This window comes from Gadus morhua, chromosome 22, assembly GCF_902167405.1.
Source record: "Gadus morhua chromosome 22, gadMor3.0, whole genome shotgun sequence".
In the NCBI taxonomy this organism is placed as follows: Eukaryota; Metazoa; Chordata; class Actinopteri; order Gadiformes; family Gadidae; genus Gadus; species Gadus morhua.
This window is the reverse complement of record NC_044069.1, coordinates 2,041,668-2,049,867: the sequence shown is the minus strand read 5'-3', so window position 1 is coordinate 2,049,867 and position 8,200 is coordinate 2,041,668.

Genomic DNA, 8,200 nt, shown 5'->3' with positions numbered 1-8,200 from the left:
GCTCTTAGCATCCCACGAATGCTTTCGAGGCAAACGGTGTGAAAACTGTACGATGGTCGTACGACGCACGTCACGATCCACTCAGGCTAACGATGCTTTTGGGAAACGGGGCCCTGGGGTATTCAACAAAAATTCAAATAGGTCCAGTTAGAGAAAATGTCCTCAAGCAAAGGCCCGGAACATCATAATGTCTAACTTGCGTTAACTGACTGTCAGAACAATATAGGAAGAACAATTAAAAAACATTTAGACAATATGAATTGTCACTTTTTTAAAATTATACAGATAATACTGAAGATATGTATTATTTAAGGAGGTTCAATTGACTCAACTGAAACTAATCTCTTCAAGGAAAAGAAGGGCTGCATTTAAAATCAAAATGGTGAAAATAAATATAAGAATAATCTTAAACTAAAGACAAACTATATACTTCATTTTTGAAAAATAAAGTATAGCAGCAGCTTGAGTTTCCCCTTTTTCTTTTTGAATGTTTTAACAGTCTCAACCAATTTCAAAAACAGATATCTCAACACATCTTAACAATTGAACAGTTTTAGCTTCTCTTTCTTTCCCTTTTTTATCTAATTCACCCACTTTCTGTTGTTCAGTGGGAGAACTGAGCTCTAGCTTGTCCTGCCAGGAGTTTAAATCAAGGCTGGAATGATGTCAGGGCCATTCTCATGCACGTGTGCAGGTGCTCATTGGTGAGCCTGGATCAATATTTACTTTTAATGATGTTCATTGCAGAGAACACTGCCTTGCAGCTGTATGCCAAACATGGTCAATGTGTACAGGGCTACTTTCCTCAGACCTGGGAAAGCTGTCTCGGAGACCATTAAGAGCCAGAAAGTGGCGGGGTCAGTTATTCCAAACTGCTCTTTCAGCGCCACAACTGCTTGGAGATCAATCAGTTGTCATCTGGAGAAGCCCAGCATTTGCCCATTTGAAGTGCTGTGTGACTTCCTTTGAGAACCCACTGACATCTGTGATTAGAAATGGGTTCTGAATGAACAAGGTGCGCTGCTGTCCAACTCGGAAGCTGTCAAAAACGTTTGGAGAAGTTTACAATCAGTTTATCGACAAAGTCACCAAAAATAACTCGCGTCTCTCTGTCCCTGAACCTGTTCCTGCACTGCTGGGAAGTGAGCACAGTCTCCCTGCAGGTCTTCCTTGAACACCGCAAGTTTCCTCTGAAAGGAGCGGACAGCTGTCATCAGTTCACAAATTGTATTGTCCTTGCTCTTTAGCTTCAAATTAAGTTCATTAAGGTGTGAAGTGATATCAACCAAAAAGGCCAAATTATACATCCTTTTCTCATCTTTTAAAAAAAGAGTAAACTCTGTTGCCTTCTGACTTGTCAGCTCTTCTAAGAAAGCTGCTGCTTCCCTTCTGATGGACCAAAAGCGCTCCAACACTCTGCCTTTGCTGAGCCATCTCACGTTGTTGTGCAGCAACAGATCATCAGCGTTTGTATCAACTTCTCTGAGGAATACCCTGAGCACACGATGCTGATAGGAAGAGGATGCCCTGAGGAAATGTATCATCTTCATCACTGTGTACATCACTTCACTTCAGCATGCTCAACTGACAGGGTGGAGCACAGGGCAGATTGGTGTATTAAACAGTGGTAAGAGATGAGCTCAGGGTTGTCCTCTTTCATCCTTGCCACAGCTCCTTTCTCTCGTCCTATCATGGCAGGGGCTCCATCTTATTGAAACCACTTGTTTTGGCTCTATTCCTTGCTTTGTCAACATCTGCTTAATGGCCAGGTAGATGTCCTCTCCTCTTGTACTGGTATTAAGGGGAGTTACACATAACACATCTTCACAGAACTCTCTTTTCTTGGTTGAAGAACCTTACATGAATTAACAGCTGAGCATTGTCAGACACATCAGTGGACTCATCTACAGTTAAGCCTACACATGGTACCTTATGAATGGCTTCATCCAGCTGGGCTGGCACATCCTGGGTTTAACATTTCACCTTTCTTTGTGGCTGATGATGCTGACATGGGTATGTGCTTTATTTTGTCACAAAGCAATTCTTTCTGTTTCCCCTCAAGTATCCCCCTCAAAATCCAAGTGACTGACGGAACATTAATTAGCACGTTGTTGGGCAGTGAATGAATGGGTCAGGATCCGGGTGGATTGTTAATATTGGGCTCTGAGACTGCTTATTTTCTGTGACCGCAGTTCAGACTTGAGTGGGTATGTTTGTTGAAAAACGTTGTGCTTTGTCTCAAAGTGGCGTTTCACGTTGGCACTTTTTATGAGTGGCACTGTGAAACGCATGAGTCGGTCCATTCTGGTTTGAAAGCTATGTTTTCGCTGTCAACTTTTCTCTTCTTAGAGAGCGCCATATGTAGGCCTAGTTCTTTTTCTGTCTCCGGCTCACTCAGTCTGTCTCTTTTCTGTCTCGCTGTATTTCTCACTGTTCTCCCGCTGTATTAGTTTACTCACTCTTCTCCCGCTGTCTTTCTCACTCTTCTCCTGCTGTCTTTCTCACTCTTCTCCCGCTGTCTTTCTCACTCTTCTCCCGCTGTCTTTCTCACTCTTCTCCCGCTGTCTTTCTCACTCTTCTCCCGCTGTCTTCCTCACTCTTCTTCCGCTGTATTTCTCACTCTTCTCCCGCTGTTTCTCACTGTTCTCCGGCTGTCTTATCTGCATTCTCCCGCTGTATTGCTCACTCTTACCTGACCTCTTTCTCTGTAATTGTTGTCAGTCTCTTCTGAAAGTCATCTCCCGCATGATCGCTCACTTTCTCACTGTCTGTGAGCAAGGCAGCCAGCGCCGGGAATGCACATATCCGATTGGCTGAGAACCTTCACGTGGGATTGCTTAACTCGAATGCAATTGGTCAGTGGATATCCTGACTCGCTAAACCGGTACCGTAAAGTCTAGAAACGCTGCGCCGGTCAAAATAGAAGCGCCCGGTCAAAAATACTTGAATAATTTATTGACTATAGGTCCGGGCAGGGGCGTTTCTAGGTTTCTGAAACATCCGGGGCTTAGCCCAAGAGGGAATAGGACAGGCACATTTTGTTGTATACTTTATTGCGAATGCACATTTTTGTTCATAATGCTTTACCTAAATAAACCAAATAGGCAGGTAATTATAGCTTTGAATAGCTACCTGACTGCTGCTTATCCCCAGACATCTAAAGTTCCATTCAAGTTATTTCAGAGTAAACTGAATACAAGTGAGACAGACCTTACATTATATCAGGGGTGTCAAACTCATTTTCACAAAGGGCCACTCAATGATGAAATGATAATCACACTAAGGGCCGACATGCAGTTTGCTGACATGCCTTCTTTTTAATCCAAAAAGTAAAAACAACATATCTATGAATATATTGTATACAACCTGCGTACAGGGTCATATAGGCTAGGTTTCATTTCAACATTTTGTTAACACTGTGCCTTTTCTGCATCATTTTATAGTGGAAAATATATGTATATATTTTTTCCAAAAGAAATGCATCAGGCATCCTGGATTTTTCAAAGCTTTCTGCAAATTGAAAACATATCACATGTTTTAGGTATTTCTCTTTAAGGAATCATGATTCAGCACCAGTGTTAACTATTTATGACACTTAACATTGGTAATCAAATGACAGCCAACATTGGAATTGAAAAGGGTGGGCAGCTAGCTAGTTAGCTCAATTGTAACTTAAGGAAAAGTTGGAAACAAATCATGTTAGCATTCATCCTTAGACACTTGACACAATCAGTCATCAATATTGGCGTGCTATTTAGCCTCATTGGCCTATTTACAGCCCACAGAAAACTGACATAGGCCTATTTTCTTCAATGCAAGTTCATCAATTCATGGCTTAAAATCTTGAGCAGTGGAACAGAAATTCTTAGCAGTAAGCTACGCAAGAGTCCTAACAAATGGGAGCATGTGCGACTTGCGGATATGGCACAGGCTCTGCATGCAGCAAAATAAAATAATAAAAAAAAATATATTTTTTGACCAGCCATTGGCTCTAGGGAGAGGAGGGAGGCGGGGCCTATGGGAGGCAGTGACCAGCCATTGGCTGTACAGAGAGGAGGGAGGCGGGGCCTATGGGAGGCAGTGACAAGCCATTGGCTGTACAGAGGAGGGAGGCGGGGCCTATGGGAGACAGTGACCAGCCATTGGCTGTACAGAGAGGAGGGAGGCGGGGCCTATGGGAGGCAGTGACCAGCCATTGGCTGTACAGAGAGGAGGGAGGCGGGGCCTATGGGAGGCAGTGACCAGCCATTGGCTCTACAGAGAGGAGGGAGGCGGGGCCTACGGGAGGCAGTGACCAGCCATTGGCTGTACAGAGATGAACTCCTCAGTTCCGTGCGTCCCACCGCTGTCACCCAGAGCTCCAACGCTTGATGGGCATCCAGTATCTTCCCGACTTCAAAGAAAAGGCGCTGAGACTGCGTGATGTCGAGATGTTCTTTTATTGAGAGCCCACCCGAGCAGCGCTGCCATACACCCCCCCCCCAATGACGGTAAAACGCGTGGACGGCGTGTGGAGCTCTACCTCCGGGCTCCGGCCGCGGGTGGCGACCAGAGCGATCCCTGGGCGCGGGTCGTGCTGCTGTTCAGGTTTTCACACGCTCGCATAAGCCCCCCCCCCCCCCCCCCGACGCACTCTGGTCAGGTTTCGGGGGTGCGTACACCACCTCTCATCTCCGTCAGCGGTCCCGGCTCCGTCAGCGGGCACACGGGCCGACCGCGGCGGTGACATCTCCGCGTCACCTCCCCCCCCCCCCCCCCCCCCCCCCCCCCCCCCCCCCCCCCCCCTCCCCTTCTGTGTCCTCCACCCTGGCGTCCTCCCTCACACCTCCTCCTCCTCCTCCTCCTCCGGCTGCCCCTCGCTGCCCCCGCGGCCGAAGCGGAAGCCGAAGCCCCCCTTCTCCCGGCTGAAGGCCTGCAGCCCCCCCGCCATGGACAGCAGCGCCTCCTTCCTCCCCCCCGCCTCTCCCCCCTCCTCCCCCCGCTCCTGGAGCAGGTGCAGGCGCTCCGGGGAGCGGTGGTCCACGGGCCGGTGGTCCGCGGGCCGGTGGTCCACGGGCCGGCCCCTCTGCACCTCCTCCTCCTCCTCCTCCCCCCCCTCGGCCCCCTCCCGGGTCCCCAGGCCCCAGGGGCCGGGCCATCGGGGGCCCCCGGCCTCCAATGGCCCCGGGGCCAGGAGCCGGAGTAGAGCCCGCTCCAGGGCGGGGCTGCCGGGCGCGGGCAGCAGGGCGGTGTGCAGATGGGGTGGGGCCGCGGTCAGCAGGAGCAGGGAGAGCAGGAGGGTACACTGGGGGCTCCACCGACACCACATCTGGGGAGAGACGCGTTACACCCTCACACACACACTGCTGCTGGCTCACACACACACACACACACACACACTGCTGCTGGCTGACACACACACACACACACACTCTGCTGCTGGCTCACACACACACACACTCTTCTGCTGGCTCACACACACACACACACACACACACACACACTGCTGCTGGCTCACACACACACACACACACACACACACACACACACTCTGCTGCTGGCACACACACACTCTGCTGCTGGCTCACACACACACACTCTGCTGCTGGCTCACACACACACTCTGCTGCTGGCTCACACACACACACTCTGCTGCTGGCTCACACACACACACACTCTGCTGCTGGCTCACACACACACACACTCTGCTGCTGGCTCACACTCAGATCTACTGGCTCAGACACACTAACAACAAACAATAAATGATAACACAAAAGTATGTTTTTTACAGTTTATTTTACAGATTTTACGGGGCCAAAAAGTTTAATGTTAGTAATTTGGTTCTTTAGTAGCATCACGCACGGTCTTAGTTATACTGGTCTTAATTTAACTGTTCTTTACTGTACACTGGTTTCTACATGTCTCTACTCTAAACTGGTTTCTACCTGTCTTTAGGAGCGTTGTCCTCCTCTCCTGGTCTCTGTAAGCATTGTCAACTGGTTCCCTCTTGGTCTTTACTGTATACTGGTCTCTCCTGGTCTCTTAAAGAGGGTGTCGGAAGCATTGTCTACTGTTCTCCTCTGCTAACTGGTCACTAATGGTCTCTGATGGTATCTCCTGATCTCTAGAAGCATCGTCTACTGGTCTCTTCTGATAACTGGTCTCTGCTGAATACTGGTCTATACCTAGCAGGGTTGTCTACTGGTATCGATTGGTTTGAAATGGTGTCTTACCTTAGGTTAGAGGCGCAGCTTGTCTACTGGTCTCTACTGAACACCGGTCTCTACTGGATACTGGTCTCTACTGGATACTGGTGTCTACTGGTCTGCAGCCGCTCTGACCTATTAAATACCTCCAGGGAGGGTCTCCTTACCGCTGGACCACGGCCTGGCCTGATTGGTCCGTCAGTCACCACGGCCTGGCCTGATTGGTCCGTCAGTCACTGACGTCACATCCTCCTCCTCCTCTACATTCTTAAAGCTAAGAGACTTCAGACAATTAGCTGGAGAGGTCATCAGAGAGAGAGAGGGAGAGGGAGAGGGGGAGAGAGGGGGAGAGAGAGAGAGAGAGAGAGAGAGGGAGAGAGAGAGAGAGAGAGAGAGAGAGAGAGAGAGAGAGAGAGAGAGAGAGAGAGAGAGAGAGAGAGAGGGAGAGGGGGAGAGAGAGAGAGAGGGGGAGAGAGAGAGAGAGAGAGAGAGAGAGAGAGAGGGGGAGAGAGAGAGAGAGAGAGAGGGGGAGAGAGAGAGAGAGAGAGAGAGAGAGAGAGAGAGAGAGAGAGACAGAGAGAGAGAGAGAGAGAGAGAGAGAGAGAGAGACAGAGACAGAGACAGAGACAGAGAGAGGGAGAGAGAGAGAGAGAGAGAGAGAGAGAGAGAGAGAGAGAGAGAGAGAGAGAGAGAGAGACAGAGACAGAGACAGAGACAGAGAGAGGGAGAGAGAGAGGGAGAGAGAGAGAGAGAGAGAGAGAGAGAGAGAGAGAGAGAGAGGGAGAGAGAGAGAGAGAGAGAGAGAGAGAGAGAGAGAGAGAGAGAGAGAGAGAGAGAGAGAGAGAGAGAGAGAGAGAGAGAGAGAGAGACTCTTACCAAGGGGACCGAGTTGTTCTGGGGAGAATGTCGTGTGACGAATCTTATCAATGGAAGCTGAGGCTTGCAGGTGAATCGAGGACATTAGGGATTGAACCCAGAACGTCCTGGAGGTGAACCCTGAGGCAGCACACTGTAGCATGGTGAGGTGGTGGTGGAGGAGGTGGTGGTAGTAGTGGTGGTGGAGGTAAGGGTGGTGGTGGCAAAGTACATCCAGAAGGGGGGTTTGTGGGGTTAGCTTTCTGTTAGCCGCTCCCATTGACTTGAGGGTAACTGTAGGCTAGCTCCTCCTCCAGCGAGGGGGACATGCTTTTAAATACATTCCAAGGTTTCTAATGTGTTACGAATATCGCTTATTCAGAACGAGTGCAACAGATAATTTGGCAAAATGTTCAGCGCTGGGATAATTAGGCTTCCTATGTTAATTAAATGATCAGCTGCTTCTGGCTGGTAGTCTACACAGAGGGTGACCTGTCAGAACACTGAAGAATTATCTGGACCTGTACTGTACCTGTCCAGATGTTACCCAGGTAAGGCCTGTTCACCAGGTAACAGCTGTTCACTAGGTAGCACCTGTCTACTAGGTAGCACCTGTCTACTAGGTAACACCTGTCCACTAGGTAACACCTGTTCACTAGGTAACACCTGTCTACTAGGTAACACCTGTCCACTAGGTAACACCTGTCCACCAGGTAACACCTGTCCACTAGGTAACACCTGTCCACTAGGTAACACCTGTCCACTAGGTAACACCTGTTCACCAGCTGTCTACTAGGTAACACCTGTCCACTAGGTAACACCTGTCCACTAGGTAACACCTGTCCACTAGGTAACACCTGTCCACTAGGTAACACCTGTTCACCAGCTGTCCACTAGGTAACACCTGTTCACCAGCTGTCCGCTAGGTAACACCTGTCCACTAGGTAACACCTGTCCACTAGGTAACACCTGTCTACTAGGTAACACCTGTTCACTAGGTAACACCTGTTCACCAGCTGTCTACTAGGTAACACCTGTCCACTAGGTAACACCTGTTCACCAGCTGTCCACTAGGTAACACCTGTTCACCAGCTGTCCACTAGGTAACACCTGTTCACCAGCTGTCTACTAGGTAACACTCTTCCACCAAGTAAGAATTG